The sequence below is a fragment of the Pan troglodytes genome, chromosome 14 (assembly GCF_028858775.2).
Source record: "Pan troglodytes isolate AG18354 chromosome 14, NHGRI_mPanTro3-v2.0_pri, whole genome shotgun sequence".
Taxonomy (NCBI): Eukaryota; Metazoa; Chordata; class Mammalia; order Primates; family Hominidae; genus Pan; species Pan troglodytes.
Genome location: NC_072412.2, coordinates 20464388 through 20481408, shown reverse-complemented (window position 1 = coordinate 20481408; position 17021 = coordinate 20464388). Strand labels below are relative to the sequence as shown.

At 40.0% G+C, this 17021-nt stretch overlaps 1 long non-coding RNA gene across 4 annotated transcripts; it reads left to right on the top strand.

Annotated features, from left to right (window-relative positions):
- Window positions 1–1742: 1742 nt before the first annotated feature.
- Window positions 1743–16365, top strand: LOC104001773 (putative coiled-coil domain-containing protein 144B). Of its 4 annotated transcripts, none has more exons than XR_008538727.2 (5): window positions 1743–1916; window positions 6171–6323; window positions 7036–7167; window positions 12027–12218; window positions 12331–16365. It is a non-coding gene; the product is annotated as a putative coiled-coil domain-containing protein 144B (long non-coding RNA). The 4 variants fall into 4 exon arrangements; XR_010150379.1 differs by lacking the exon at window positions 1743–1916 and adding an exon at window positions 3671–3802; XR_010150378.1 differs by lacking the exon at window positions 1743–1916 and adding an exon at window positions 4798–4917.
- Window positions 16366–17021: the final 656 nt, after the last annotated feature.

Here is a 17021-nt window from a genome sequence, read left to right as displayed (position 1 = left end):
AGCAATCTCTCTTCAAAATATATTACAAATTAAAAAAAAAAATAAAGTCAGTGGGGGACAAAGCAGAATCAGAACCAAACACAAATATCATCTTTATACAGATTTAATTTGATTCGAGCACAGACTACTTCCACTTCCCAGTACAACCTGCCCATATTGTTCTCTGGAATTCTAACTCTCGGATTACCAGTGACCGTAATGCTAAAAAACTGAATAAACCTTTTTTTTTCAAGGCAAAAACCAACTCTAAAATTTGAAAATCTGCTATTAGTGCCGAATATCATGATACAAAAGAGAAAAATAAAGCTAAAATTAGTTATATCTCATCTACCCAAAATCAGGCTTCCCCTCACGTCTTTCTGCTCAGCGCCTACAAGTAGTTCTCACACCAACTATGTTAATACCAACACTACATACCCTTAAGGAAGGTGGTGTAGCAAATTTCACACAAAATAATTTTAAAATCGACAAAGCTGATAACGGAGATAAAACAAGAATTATACACCCTTTAGCTCAGTGCAACAATACCCTAGACTCCTCTTTATAAGGCAATACAGTATAATGAAATTTTAAAAGGCAAAAATAAAAGTAATCCTTAACTAAAATGGACAAAATGTATAAACTCCAAGTAGAACAGGCATCAGGTAAGTACTTTCCAACTTTGCCTTCCTCTCACCTTTCATTCGCTCACTGAACAATTACTGAGTGCCTACTGAATGCCAGGTACGACACTAGGCATGGTACATATAAATAAGAAGCAAACAATGCAATCTAGTGACTTCCTGGGGTAAGAAATCAAAGTGGCCAATTCCATGGCACTATATGAAGTCAGACTCGTCTCAACAGAGTTTTGTGTCTTAAAACAAGAAAGCCCAAAGCTTTGAAATAAATTAATAGGTGATGGAATTTCAGGTATCAATTAAATTACTATTACTTGACTGCAGGCAGCCTTGTCCTTGGAAAAAGACCATGTGATGCCGCCTGTGAAGGCACAGGGATAAAGAGGCCTCTTAAGACAGGCCTGTAGCGATGGAGCTAAAGGGCTTTAGCCGGGGTGCCGCTGAGTGTAGGCAGAGGGCGGGTCCTGGCAGGCCAAATTCACCGCCACTGCCAGGACGAACTATTCAGATTCATGTGGAGCAAGGGGCTAACGCAGGCAGTTCCTAGATCCAACACTCTGGGGAGAAGACCACTAAACCCGGCCCCTCAAAGCAGAGGTAACCTTGCCTGTCACTGAGAGCGCACACAAGACCCCACTGTACAAGTTGGGTTCGCTGCCTGCCTCCTCCCAGGCCCAAACAATCTCGCTCTGAGTGTCGCTGGCCGCGCGGAGCAGGGGCCGGCTTACCTCCGGGACCTAGGGGAGCTCCTCCTGCGCCGCTCACTCCGCGCTCGCCAAACGGGTCCAAGCGACTGCCCTGGAACTTGACATTGAAGGCGGCGCCCACCGGAGACGAGCTGGTGCTCACCCTTCGGGCCGGATCCCGGCTTCAAGGCTACCCCGACCCGCCGCCTGCGCCGCAGAGCCGCTGCTCTGGCTCCGAAGCCGCCCGGCTTTTTGGCGCACAGCGTGGTATCCCGCAGAAGTCCTTTCCTCCACCGTGAGAACCCTGTCCTGGGCGCAGCAGCCTTTACCTGGAGCGCGCGCTCTGCGTTTCCAAGGCAGCGGCCCACGCTGCCCCACGTGACGGCCCCGCCTCCGGGTCTGGGCGCGGCCTCGACGTGGGCACGTCGACGTCCAGAGAGCAAGAGCGTCGCTCCCGCGCTTTCTCTGCCGCCGTCGCAGCATAGCGCCTCCTGTCTCTAGAGTAAGGAAAGGCTAGGGTTGCGCTTCCCTCCGGCTGTGACTGGGGGCGCGGGGGCAGGCAAAATCATGACATAATCGAATTCCAGTGGACATTATTTTGTGAGAGATGGTAGGTTCTTGAGTAAACAAGAAATGCCCACCATAGGCCTGAAGGAGAAGTTTCCCTTTTAACCTACTCTCTTGGTAAATTCATCCTGCACTTCTAACTCTAGTTTCTCTGTCGGATAACTTGTTTTTACTCTTGCATAGCTCATTTAAAAATTTTAGATGGAAAATAGTGAAAGCAGTCTAATGGGATTTTCCCTGCAGGCTTTCAGACTTGCTTGGGACCCATGATCCCTTTTTTCCTTCCCCTTTCTCTCTTTTGGAATGGACTGTCTGTCCTATGCCTGCCCCTGGCCCCCACTGTCTTTTAAAAGCCAATTAACTTGTCTGGTTTCACAGGATCACAGATGGAGAGAAATTTTGCCACAGGATGAATCACAGTAGGTCTCCTCTGTAACTTAAATGATGTAGATGGTGAGAAGAGTTGATGTGGAAAGTGTTAAGACTTTTGGAAATGTTGACATGGGGCGAAAATGTATTTTGCACAGGTGAAGGAAATCAACTTTGGGAACCAGAGGGCGGATTGTTACGGGTTGAGCTGTGTCCCCCAAAAAGGTGATGAAATCCTAACCCTTGGTACCTGTAAATGTGACCTTATTTGAAAATAGGGAGTTTGCAGATATGATTAAGATGGGTCATACTAGATTAGGGAAGCCGTCCTTGTAAGAAGAAAATTTGGCTGATACAGGAGGAGGACAGCCACCTGAAGATGGAGGCGGGGACTGGAGTGATGCTGCCACCAGCTGCCAGAAGCTGGAAGCAGCAAGGCCGGATCCTCCCTTAGCTCCTTTGGAGGGAGAACGGCCCAGCTGCTGCGGTGATCTCAAACTTCCAGCCTACAGAACTGTGAGAAAGTCCATTTCTGTTGTTTAAAGCCTCCCAGTTTGTGTACTTTATTAGGGCGATCCTAGAAAACAAGTAGAGATTCAAGTCTTATTATTTTAATAATAAGATATTGATTTGTTGGCCCACAGTTTGAAAAGATGCTGAATTACGGGAGGGACAATCAGTAGTTCTAATGTTGGGATATAATCAGAAAAATTAACCTCTTATTCCCCAGAATTTCTAAACCAATAGGACTCAAGACAAATGAATGTGATCATAGGTTAGAGTGTGAATGGAATTTACATTATGTATATACGTAGAAGAGCTGGATATATAATTGTTTAGTTTTTTATATAATAGCAAATTATATTTCAGAGATACTTATTTTTGTGTTTCGTGGAAACTTAGACAAGTTATTTTAGAAAAATCCTAATGATTTTTTTCTCTTCACCCACTCCCTTCTCACTAAAAAAGGATTGCTTCATTGTCATGAAAATTAAATCTAGAATCCTAAAAAAAAAATCAGAATTCTTTTTTAACCACTCATTTCAAAATTACTAAAAACATTAAAATTATCAGATTTTATTGAACTCATAATTAAGCAGCTGATCATTTGGTAAACCTTGGATAAACTATTTTGCTAGTTTTACTATACCTTTTGAGATACTGTTTCAAAAGAGAAAATATAAAGAATATAAGCATAATCCCAATTAGAAGAGTCAACAGGTGCTGCTTTCTGATGCAGGGCAGTTCAATCATTATAATTCTAAATTACAAACCCTTTCGAGTCTGGCAGAAGAAAATGAATTGCCAGCGCATTTTCCTTTTTCTGCTTCAATTTTTAAATTATCAAGTACAAAAAGGATTTTTTTTTCTCTTTATCTTTAAAGATGTTTTCTTTTTCTTTTCAAAATTTGTTCTCTGTGTTTCCAGGTGCAGCAGTTTTTCCTGTTAGCCTTCGCATGTTAGTTGAGCCCATCAGTCCCAGACTTCTCGGACCCTGAGAGAACTTACGGTTCTTGTTCCAGTAGAAGAAAATAGCTAATCATTTGTTTGATTTGACCTGTATGATGTGATATTGAAAAATTGGTTACTAACACTTAAAAGTCTTGGAATTTCATAGAAAAATACAGATTTTTTAGTTCTTTTGCACCTTCCTGCATGGCAGTAGTCTGTGGCACTAGGCTATGATAATACAGGCTTTTCTCAGCAAGGAATGGGCTTGCTGGCTTAATGACATTACAATCACTCCATTTTCTTTCATATTGTCCTTGCTTCACTCGTTTTCATTGCTTGTCTTAGACCTGTAAATATTCAAGGTTTTGTAATGCCTTGAGTTATACAAACCAAATTTCTTAGAATTTAAAAAATTCAACATTTATCTTAAATATTTTAGTTACTGTTTTCTCATAGTATACTCGCTGGACGGTGGTCAAGTTTTCTCATTCACATTTATCTTTTCCTGTCACTTCAGACTTTCTTAGCATGCAAAAAAATTCAACTTTTTAATATATTTAATTTTTTTGTTTTTTTTTCAAAGAACTAAATTCAGTTTGAACCTTAAAAGGAGAAATTAGGAAATGTTTTAGAAAAAATTTTAATTTTTTTAGTGTAAACATTATAAAAAGCATGTTGACATTTATGGGATAAAAGAGACCAACAGGTTTATTTAACATTTTAAGTTTTTTCTGACTTTATTTTTCAGTTTACTACATAGTTATAATTTTGTTTCTGTTTTAGCAAAAGGAATCATTTTACTTCCAAGAAAAACATTTTTTTGCTAAAAGTCATGTTAAAATATTTAGAAGATTCTTGTTTCATGTAAAATCTGCTCATTATAGAAAGATATTTAATATTTTACAATTAAGTAGCTAATCAGTTTTGTTTTCTCTTCTCTTGGATTATATGTGATTTATTTCAAATATATATTGTGCTTTACGTAGAGAATAATCTGGGGACAACTTTGAAGCTCTAGAGTAGTTCATTAAATTATAACCATTATATGGAAGAAAATACAAGCTCCTTTGTAGAAGATGCTATTTTTTATATTGCCTCACTAACTTTGTTACTGATTCAGTGATACCTATCACTTGTTTTCTCAGCTTTGTTTGTAAATTAGATAAAAGTGAATGCCTGAAGTGCTAAGATCATCAAGAACTAATGACTCTTGATAGTGAGAGGTAGGAAAGTAGAAACAGAGTGAATAATTAGACTCCAAATAATTCATAAATGTAATTTTGGACACAAAGTTATGTTTATTCTGTAAGCAAATAATTCAGAGTGACAGCAAGTGAGAGAGAAGAATTGACTTGTTTTAATTTCTGATAACAGTAAATGGTAGGCCAAGTTTGGTGGTTCATGCCTGTAATCCCAGCACTTTGGGAGGTCAAGGTAGGCAGATCACTTGAGGCCAGGAGTTTCAGACCAGCCTGGCCAACATGGTGAAATCCTGTCTCTAACAAAAATACAAAAAATTAGCTGGGCATGATGGCACATGCCTGTAGTCCCAGCTTCTTGGGAGGCTGAGGTGGGAAGATTGCTTGAACCCAGGACGCGGAGATTACAGTGAGCTGAGGTTGTACCACTGCACTCTAGCCTGGCCAACAGAGCAAGAATATCTCAAAAAAAAAAAAAAAGAAAAGAAAGAAAAAAAAGAAAAAAGGAAATGGTGAAATGGCCCAACATTTGCAAAAAGAGAGGGATGAAGGACATCTATAAGTGGCTCCCAAATCCCAGAGAATTCATGGTCTCTGCGATTAATATTTTGCCATACTTTTACTGTCCTTTGTTACCACATTTCCTAGGTTTAGATTTAGATTGCTGGTGTTCTCTAAACTAAAATAGATTGTTATCTCAGTTATCATGCATATTGCAATGACATAGAAAAATATAGGAAATTATTTAATCTGACAACTACAATGAAGATAAAACCAATAGAAAGTCAACTCGAAACAGAAGGTCATCTAGCACATTTACTCACAATTTCTCTAAGTCCTAACACATATACCCTGTAAGTCAAAAAGAAAAAAATTCTTGGAAATAAATTGCATTGTTTTTGTTTTACTAAAGAAAATAAATTTAAAAGAATATGTCTGTATTTTAATTGAAACTTCTCAGAAACAGAAAGTCAAATCCTGCTTGTTCTCACTTACAAGTGATAGCTAAATAATGTGTACACATGAACTTCGAGTGTGGAATGATAAACACTGAAGACTTGGGAGGCTGGGAGAGTGGCGGGGGGCGGGGTACTGAGAAATTTCTTAATGGGTACAATGTACATTATTCAATTGATGGATGTACTAAAAGACTAGACTTCACCACTACACAATATAACCATGTAACAAAATTGCACTTGTACCCCTTAAACTTATACCCCCCAACAAAGAGTGTGCCTATTTTTTTTCAATTGGATGTTTCTCTTCTTTTCCTCAAGGGCACTGGCACTAGCACACAGAGTTGGCATGATCCATCGGAAGACACGTCCTGGGAGCCCCACAGCTTCTGACACAGGTGGTAGTCTTCTCCACAGGTGGCCGAGCTATCCTTGGTGTGGACTCACGATGGAAACCTTGGAAGTGTCTCCTTGGTGAATCACTGGAATTCTTATAACCACTGACTCTCCGGGTTCTTTGGGTTCAGTGACGTGAAATTTGGTTTCTCCAAATTTAATAAGTCTCTAAAATTGTGGAAAACACAGACAAATGAAATTGCTAGTAAGGGGAATGCTTTTCCTCCTTTTCTATGTTTGTTTCCATGTGGGAGGGGCTTAATAACTATTACACTCCTGGCTTCTGTCTCCTCACTCAAAATTAGGGTGTGTGTGGAAGGAAAAGCTGGCATGTGTTGCCCAGCTCCTTCCTGGGACTTAACCAGCCCCCAGAGAGCATGTGCTCCCAGCTGTCCCTATGTGCCATAAAGTACATGTGAACAGGCCACTGAAGGTGGGTGGGGAGGGAGGAAACTGTTGGTACCCCTATACCCAAGGGTGTGTATAGAGGAGAGGGCAGGTATGGATGTTTGGGATTCAGTGTTCAGATATAAGCCATATTCTCCAACATCAGCTTTATCAGTTTTAATGGTTTATTCTGTTTCCCATTTGCTTTGTCTTTTTCGTATTTCTCAATTGCTTAAAAACCCTAGTCAGAAAGCAGGGGAGGGGTGGCGGGTTTCTGAACCCCTTAAAACCTGGATTTGGATGGGTTTCAGTTCCCAACTTACAGCTGAAGCACAAAAAATGACTTCTTACTATCAGCATCATCTTGGATCCTTGAGAGTTTCTTTTTGTTCACCAACTGCAGCCCCAAAGGGAGAGTTGCTCTGTGGAGTGTCGAGTACCAGGCGGAGCTCCTCTACCGCCTCATAGAGCACATCGTCCATGAGCTCAAGGACGCAGGGGTTTTCAGTCTCACCTGGAAGAATAACATCAGCAGGTCAGTCACATCCCATGGGGATATACCTACAACTAGAATGTGAGCACCGTAAGGGCAAGGATGTTGATTTTTCCTTCCGTATCACTGGAAGAAATAGAGTTTGGCATGTAATAAACCTTCAATAGGTACTTGCTGAATAAGTGAACAAATGTTTGAATATGTGCAATGACCAGCCCTTATTTGTATGGGGAATTTATTTAATATCTATCTTTAAGCTCTGCCGCTCATCTTAGAAAATAAGGGAAAAAAAGCAAATGCCAATTTTGTTTATGAATTTCTAGCATTACATTCAGAAAGCAAGATTAGTAGCCTTGCACTGGTTGGTCATTGTTAATTTGACCTCAGTACTAGTTTCTAGTATTATTAACTTTTGACTTAGTAGACAAATCATTGCACCAAGAACCCTGCCTTACGTTTAATTCCCAGCACAGTGTTTTCTGTGTGGGCCTACTGTGCTCCGAATTGTGTCTTTGGAGATTTGACAAGGTGTGTCTTTAAAAACTGCTCTTAGTTAATACATGTGTGATTCAGTGGAAGAAAGCCGCATGTCGTACATTCTTTGTGTGCCATGTGTTGCTTATAGCCTTTAGGGCTGCATATGCATATCTTCTTGGAAGCGCTAACGTGGCTTCGAAAAAATTTTCCCCGAGCCTGTACAAAATGCGTTTTTGAAAAGTGATCAATGTCAACATCTTGAATTCAGTGAAAGAAAACAGGACACCATCTGGGTTTTTGGCACAAAGCTTGCATTTACTTTTTAAGACTAGATACATTTTCTGTATAGGCCTACTATGCTCAGAATTGTGTTTTCTGAGGTTTGACAGGATGTGTCTTTGAAAATTGCCCTTAATTAATACGTGTTGAATTCAGTGAAAGATCACGGCAAATAATAAATTATTTTTGTGCCATATCTTTCTTTTAGCATTTAGGGCTTTATGTGCATATATTCCTGAAAGCACTAACTGAGGTTTGAAATACTTTATTCTGAGCTTGTGCAAAATGTGTTTTTAAAAAGCGATCAATATCAAAATATGTTGAATTCAGCGAAAGAAAAGACCACGGCATGTAGGATTTTGGCATAAAGCTCGTGTTTACCTTTCAGGGCTAGATATTCACATTTTCTGTGTAGGCCTACTGAAAAGCCAGGGCTGCATGAGTACGCTCAGACAGTTGCAAAGCGGTTCCACTCTCTCACCTTGGGGTTCACTCCCATTCCCACTATGTCCGCTGTCAGCAGGAAGAAGCCAGAGTGATCGACGGCCTTTTCCCATCTTCATAGCCTGCACCTTAAGATTAAGGTGTTATAAAACTCAAAGGGAGGGATTGAAACTGCCTTTGCAAAATTATGACTGAGACAGTGAAAGAGATCTAACCTGACTCCGCCTTGCTTGTAACCTCGTTGTTCATTCCTGGGTGTAGGCTGAACTAATGTTGGGAGAAACTTAACTTATAGTTTAAACAAAGACGGTAACAGCCCTTTCCCAAAGCAGACCTCTTTCTTGCCTGGGAACTAGATTGCCTTTCTAGGACTAACATTAGCCACAAGATTAGAAATTGTGCTTTAGGAGTCATGTAGCTGGAGGCTACAGGATTCTGACCCTCCCTAAACTGAAATGACTGGAAAGTAAATTATAAACAACCACATCAATACCATGTCCGTAAAGCAGAGACAACATCAAACTTCATTACAGAAGCCAAGCCCGACCCAAATCAAGGTCATTGGAAGCTGTGTACCAAGCACCCTGGTGAGAGTCTGGATGCTGTATCAGCTGACATACTAGTATTGCAAGTGTCATGTCAGTCTTGGGGGTGTCAGTATTACGGGTGTCATATGAATCTTAGGGGTGTCACAGCAGTCTTGCAAGTGTCATAGCAGTATTGCGGGTGTCATATCAGTATTGCGGGTGTCATATCTGTATTGCGGGTGTCATATCTGTATTGCGGGTGTCATATCAGTATTGCAGGTGTCATATCTGTATTGCGGGTGTCATATCAGTATTGCGGGTGTCATATCAGTATTGTAGGTGTCATATCTGTATTGCGGGTGTCATGTCAGTATTGCGGGTGTCATATCAGTATTGTAGATGTCATATCTGTATTGCGGGTGTCATATCAGTATTGTGGGTGTCATATCTATATTGTAGATGTCATATCAGTATTGCGTGTGTCATATGAGTATTGTGGGTGTCATATCTGTATTGTAGATGTCATATCAGTATTGTGCATGTCATATCTGTATTGCGGGTGTCATATCAGTATTGTGGGTGTCATATCAGTATTGTAGATGTCATATCTGTATTGCGGGTGTCATATCAGTATTGCGGGTGTCATATCTGTATTGCGGGTGTCATATCTGTATTGCGGGTGTCATATCAGTATTGCGGGTGTCATAGCAGTATTGCGGGTGTCATATCTGTATTGCGGGGGTCATATCTGTATTGCGGGTGTCATAGCAGTATTGCGGGTGTCATATCAGTATTGCGGGTGTCATATCTGTATTGCGGGTGTCATATCTGTATTGCGGGTGTCATATCAGTATTGTGGGTGTCATATCTGTATTGCAGGTGTCATATCTGTATTGCGGGTGTCATATGTGTATTGCGGTGTCATATCAGTATTGCGGGTGTCACATCTGTATTGCGGGTGTCACATCTGTATTGCGGGTGTCACATCTGTATTGCGGGTGTCACATCTGTATTGCGGGTGTCATATCAGTATTGTGGGTGTCATATCTGTATTGTCGGTGTCATATCTGTATTGGGGTGTCATATCTGTATTGCGGATGTCATATCAGTATTGCAGGTGTCATATCAGTATTGGGGGTGTCATATCAGTCTTACAGGTGTCATCAGTATTGCAGGCATCACATCAGTCTTATGGGCATCATATCAGTATTATGGGTGTCATATGAGTCTTAGGAGTGTCATATGAATCTTGTGGGTGTCATATGAGTCTTATGGGTGTCATATCTGTATTGCGGGCGTCACATGAGTCTTATGGGCATCATAGCCCTCTTGCAGGTGTCATCTGTATTGTGGGCATCACATCGTCACATCAGTATTGTGGGTGTCACATCAGTCTTATGGGTTTCACAGCAGTCTTATGGGTGTCACAGTAGTCTTGTTGGTGTCACATCTGTATTGCAGTATCACATTTGTATTGGGGTGTCACATGTGTATTGCAGGTGTTATATGAGTCTATGGCTGTCATGTCAGTATTGTGGGCATCATATCAGTCTTACGGGTGTCATATCAGTATTACAATATGTCATGATATGTCACACCAGTATGACACCTCTTCCGAAAACACCCTCACAGACATACCTAGACATAGTGCTTTAGCAGCTCTCTGTGTATCTCTTAATCCAGTCATGTTGACACCTAGACTTAACTATCACAGTAATTCATGGCAAAAATTTTAGAATTTTTAAACATTATATAATGAAAGCTGGGCAACATAGCCAGACACTGTCCCTACAAAAATATTTTTAACAATTAGCTGGTTGTGGTGGCACGCATGTGTAGTTCCAGTTACTCTGGAGGCTGAGGTGGGTGGATCTTTTGAGCCCAGGAGATTGAGGCTGCAGAGCTAGGATCGTGCCACTGCATTCCAGCCTGGGCAACAGTGTGAGGCTCTCTCAAAAACCAATCAGCAGTATTAATATTCTTAGGAATAAATTTAACCAAGGTACCAGACTTGAACATGGAAAATGTCAAAACATTGCTGAAATAAATTCAAGAAAGCATAAATAAATGGAAAGACACTTCATGTTCATAAACTAGGAGACACTAATTTTTAAGATGGCAGTACTACACAAAGCAATCTACAAATTTATTGCAATTCCTGTTAAAATCCCAAAGTCCTTTTGGCAGAAATCCACAAGCTGATCCTAACATTTACATGAAATTTCAAGGGATCCAGAATAGCCAAAATAATGTCAAAAAAATGACCAACTCAGAGGCTCACATTTCCAAATTTCAAATCTTACTACAAAGCAACAGCAATAAAAACAGCATGATGCTGGCATAAGGACACATGTATAGATCAATGGAACTGAATGTTGAGTCCAGAAATAAACCCATACTTCTATGATCTTTTTTTTTTGGCAGGGAGACTCACTCTGTCTCCCAGGCTGGAGTACAGTGGCACGATTATGGCTCACTGCAGCCTCTATCTCCTGGGCTCAAGTGATCCTCCTGCCGCAGCCTACCAAGTAGCTGGGACTACAGGTATGCACCACCACACCTGCCTAATTTTTTAATTTTTTTGTAGAGGTGGAGTCTTGCTATCTTGCCCAGGCTGGCCTGGAACTCCTGGCCTCAAGTGATACTCCCCTCTTGGCCTCCCAAAGCATTGAGATGATGGGTGTGTGCCACCACGTCTGGCCTGTTGATTTTTAAAAATGGATTTTTTTTCTTTTCTGTCTTTTTTTTTTTTTTTTTTTTTTTTGAGGCAGGGATTCACTCTGTTGCCCAGGTTGGAGTGCAGTGGTGTGAACACGGCTTACTGCAGCCTCAACCTCCCAGGTTCCAGCAATCCTCCCTCTTCTGTCTCCCGAGTAACTAGGACTACAGACATGACCCACCACACTCAGCTAATTTTTAAATTATTTGTAGAGACAGGTTTCCTTGAGTTGCCCAGACTGGCCTCAAACTCCTGGGTTCAAGCAAGCCTCCAACCTCAGCCTCTCAAAGTGCTGGGATTACAGGCATGAGCCACCACCTCCAGCCTGGAATCGTTTTCATCATTACATTCTGATGTTTGTTGCTAGTGTCTAGAAATACAACAGATTACCATGTGTTGACATTTTGTGCTGTAACTTTGCTGAATTTATTCACTAGTTTTAATAATTGAATAAGGAGGAGCAGCGAGGACGGCGTGGGCTGTGGAGCCGAGCACAATGACAGCGCCTTCCTGGAGCCTGGGTACCACATCTGCCTGGAAGATCTTGGCGATCTCCACAGAGCTGCCTGGAGGGGCATAGTCCCCAGAGTGGAGCTCATCCTCATGCTCAGGGACCCTGGCTTGGACAAGAGAGACAAGAAGAAGAGGTAATGGGCCGGGCGGGGGCTGGGAGGGTGGGGAACTGGGAGAAGCCCTTTCCCTGGGGGATGGGGTGGGTTGCGCCCTCCTGTCACCGGCCCAGCTTTCTCGCCCCCGCAGGTCCCGCAGCACCTGGGATGTGGAATCCCTGGAGGAGTCACAGGGCCCAGGCCGCTTCATGAGCCCCCAAAACGAAAACCACATGCAGCCGTGATTTCCCTATTTCTCCTGATTTCCCTCTTTCTCCTGATTCCAACTGCATCTTTATATCTAAAAATATTTTGGCTTACCACACGGGGAGCTAAAAAAGCAACTCTTACCTGATATGTACTCAGAGGTGCTCTGGGTTTTAAACTGTCCATCACACAAGCCAAACCAGGCTCCACAAAACAGGAACAATGAACCTAAGTAGTTCCATTGTTTTGTGCTCAAAAACATGGGGTGCTATATCCCGAGTTCTGAAGCAACTGAAATCTATGTTGTCACTTGCAATACTAGTGAGAGGATGACTGGAGTAAGCTATTTTGTTCTGCAGCAGAAGACTCTTGTGATCAAATTGATACCTTAGGTAAACTGTTGGAGTTATTTTCAAACCTTCATAAAAGCATGGCCAGTTAAGGTTGTGTCCAGATTCAAATAGAGTTTGTACCAGGTCAAAAAGAGTCTCGTACTCTTTATTTGGTTGTAGAGAAGAGAAAATTAAGTTTCTTTACCTATGACTTCTCTCATGTTTCTCTGGAGGGCTCTCTTAGAGACTATTTCAACAAATATGACATTTTCCCTTCCTTTGGCTGCGGTTGTGAGAGCCTGGATGAAACCAACTGGCTCTGGAATGTTCCTGTATCAATATTTGCCAGTAGTCAAATCTTCACAAGCTGTTTTTCCTGTTGTTATTGAAATCAGCTCCATTTCTGGCTCCATCCTCCCCAGATTCCCAATGCTCTCTTTAATGTCTTTGCACACTGGATCCATCATATAATTGTGATTAGCAGCTGGAACTGACAGAATATATGAAAATATCCTGCTTTTCTCAAACTGCTGAGCCACCTTTCATGACACTTGGCTGTAGCTTCTGCCTCTCCTGACAGGATATAGGAGCAAGGACTGTTAAAGGCTGCCATGCACATTCTTCTGGAGAAGGACACTACAGCCTTCGAGATTTCTGTTCTCGGAATCTATAAAGGCTCTAAAAAATGAAGTATATATCTTTTAAAAATAAAAAATAAATAAATCATAACGCATACAATTAGATCTAGTACATACTGCACTATTGTAATGATCTCATAGCCACCTCCTGTTGCTATTGCAGTGAACTCAAGTGTTGCAGGTATCCGCTTAAAATGCCAAATGATGCTCATCATCTCCACAGATGCAGTTCGTCTTGCCAGCAAATCATGTTTCATAGTGAAAGTGACCTCTCGTGGTACTCATGTAGTTTTCTTTTTAAAATTATTTGTATGAGGCATAGTAGGTATATATTTATAAAATACATGAGATATTTTGACAGAGACATATAATCAATGCATAATAATTATATCAGGGTAAATGGGTATTCATCACCTCAAACATTTATCATTTCTTTGAGTTACAAACATTCCGATTACACTGTTTTATTTTTAAATGTACAATAAAATATTGTTGACTGTAGTCACACTGTTCTGCTATCAAGTAGTAGATCTTATTCATTTTATCTAACGATATATTTTTTACCCATTAACCATCCTCACTTATCCCCAACCCCCATTACCCTTCCCAACCTCTGGTAACCTTCATTCAATTCTCTATGTTCATGAGTTTCATTGTTTTAATTTTTAGCTCCCACAAATGAATGAGAAGTCTTTCTGTGCCTGGCTTATTTCCCTTGACATAATGACCTCTAGTTCCTTCAATGTTGTTGCAAATGACAGTATCTCATTCTTTTCTATGGTTGAATAGTGCTCCATTGTGGGGGTGTGTATGTGTATATATATGTGTGTGTGTATATCTCACATCTTCTTTATCTGTTTGCCTGTTGATGGTCACATAGCTTGCTTCCAAATATTGGTTATTGTGAATAGTGCTGCAGTAAACTTGGAAGTACCAATCTCTCTTGGACATACTGATTTCCATTCCTTTGGATAAATACCCAAACGCTCTCTTTAACATCTTTCCACACTAGATCCATCATATAATTGTGCATAATAGCAGCTGGAACTGACAGGATATAGAGAAATATGCTGCTTTTCTCAAACTGCTCAGCCACCTCTTCGTGATACTTGGCTATAGCATCTGCCTCTCCTGATGGGGTACAGGAGCAAAGACTGTTAAAGGGGGATTGCTGGATCATACGGCAGTTCTTTTTTAGTTTTTTGAGGAAGCTCCATGCTGTTCTCCATAGTGGTTGTACTTATTTACATTCCCAACAACAGTGTATGAGGGTTCCCTTTTCTCTATATCCTTGCCAGCATTTGTTGTTGCTTGTCTTTTGTATCAAAGCGCTTTCTAGTGGGGTGAGATGTTATCTCATTGTAGTTTTGATTTGCATTTCCTTGATGATCAATGATGTGGAGCACCTTTCTATATACCTATTTGCCATTTGTGCGCCACTGTGTGCCTGTTTGCCATTTCTTCTTTTGAGAAATGTCTATTGAGATATTTTGCCCATTTTAAAATCAGATTATTAGATTTTTTTTCCTATTGAGTGGTTTGATCTCCTTATATATTCTGGTTATTAATCTCTTGTCAGATGGATAGTTTGCAAATATTTTCTCCCATTCTGTGGGTTATCTCCTCACTTTGTTGATTGTCTCCTTTGCTGTGTAGAAGCTTTGGAGTTTGACATGATTCTATTTGTCTATTTTTGCTCTGGTTTGTGCTTCAGGGGTATTACTCAATAAATCTTTGCCCAGACCAATGTTCTGAAGTTTCCCAAATGTTCTCTTTCAGTAGATTCATAGTTTGACATCTTAGATTTAGGTCTTTAATGCATTCGATTTTTTGTGTGTGATGAGAGACAGGGGTCTAGTTTCATTCTTCTAAATATGGATATCCAATTTTCACAGCACCATTAATTGAAGACACTGTCTTTTCACCAATGCATGTTCTTGGTATTTTTGTTGAAGTGAGTTCCCTATAGAGATATGCATTTATTTCTGTCCTCTCTATTCTGTTGCACTGGTCCATGTGTCTTTTTTTATGCCAGTTACCATGCTGCTTTGGTTACCATAGCTCTGTAGTATAATTTTAAGTCAGGTTATATAATTCCTTCAGTTTTGTTCTGCTCAGAATGGCTTTGGCTATTCTGGGTGTTTTCTGATTCTATCAGAAAGTTTTAGGATTATTGTTTCTATTTCTGTGAAGAATATCACTGGTATGTTGATAGGGACTTCATTGACTCTGTAGATTGCTTTGCATAGGATGGACATTTTAATGATATGGATTCTTCCAATCCATGAAAATGGAATATTTTTTTCAATGTTGTCTCCTCTTCCATTTCTTGAATCAATGTTTTATAGTTCTTACTATAGAGGTCTTTCACTTCTTAGGTGAAGTGTATTCCTACATATCTTATTTTGTTTGAGCTATTATAAATGACATTAGTTTCTGATTTCTTTTTCAGATTGTTCAATGTTGGTATATACAAGGGCTACTGATTTTGTATGTTTATTTTTTATCCTGCAACTTTACTGAATTTGTTTATCAGTTCTTAGGGAGAGTCTTTAGGTTTCCCAAATATAAGATTATATCATCTTCAAACAAGGGTAATTTTACTTTTTCCTTTCCAAATAGATCCCCTTTGTTTCTTTCTCTTGTCTCAATGCTCTAGCTAGGACTTCTTGTTTTTTTCATCATGTTTAATTTAATAGTGTAAATCATAGAACCCAAAGAAAGTACCACTAGTGATACATAAAGTGCTTCCAAGAAGCAGAGAAATAACATAACAATATAAGAAAAAGCTGATTTGCTTGATATGTACCACAGTTTGAGGTCTGTAGCTTTGTCTGCATTTTTAGAAAGATGATTCATCTCAGAAACACATGAAGTAAACTTATGGTATTGATAAATTCAGTACAGTACTGTAAATATACTTTATCTTCCTTATAATTTTCTTAACATTTCCTTTTCTCTAGCTTACTTTTGTACAAATATGGTATATAATACATAAAACATACAAAATATATGTTCATTGACTGTTTATATTATGGGTAAGGCTTCTCATCCACAGTAAGCTATTAGTAGTTAAGTTTTGGGGAGTCAAAAGTTATATGTGAATTTCTATGATGTCCCTACTCCCCAGATTGTCCAAGGGTCAACTGTACTTAAAAAAAATTAGAATGAACCATGTGGGATTGAATTGAAATAGAAAGTATCAGCAAAAACTCATGGTTTTTAATATATTTTGACACTGAAATGTGGATTAATGTAAGCATGTATGCCTGCGTATTTATGTATATCCATATATTTCTCTGCTTTGTTCATGGAGTAGGTCTGTGAGCAATGACAATCCCAATGCAAATATCCACACCTACCTCAACTAGTGGCCAGAATTTGGTTTCTAAATACCATTCTCCCCCAGAAGAAATCTAGTCTTCTAGGAAAATAGCTGATTTCAGATCTGGGGCCAAGAAATAGATGATAAGCTTGGAACATCGTGTGCCATAAAATAAAGAAATATTTAAACGATGGCAATGAATTGATGTCCAAAAGACATGAAATCAGCTTGAAATGGTGACCACTGGCTGAGTCTGGGAGTATTTGAGCACCAAAAGAATATTTTCCCTTCTCCCCTGTTTATTGCTTTTGTTTTGTTTCATTTTTTAATCCATGTAGAA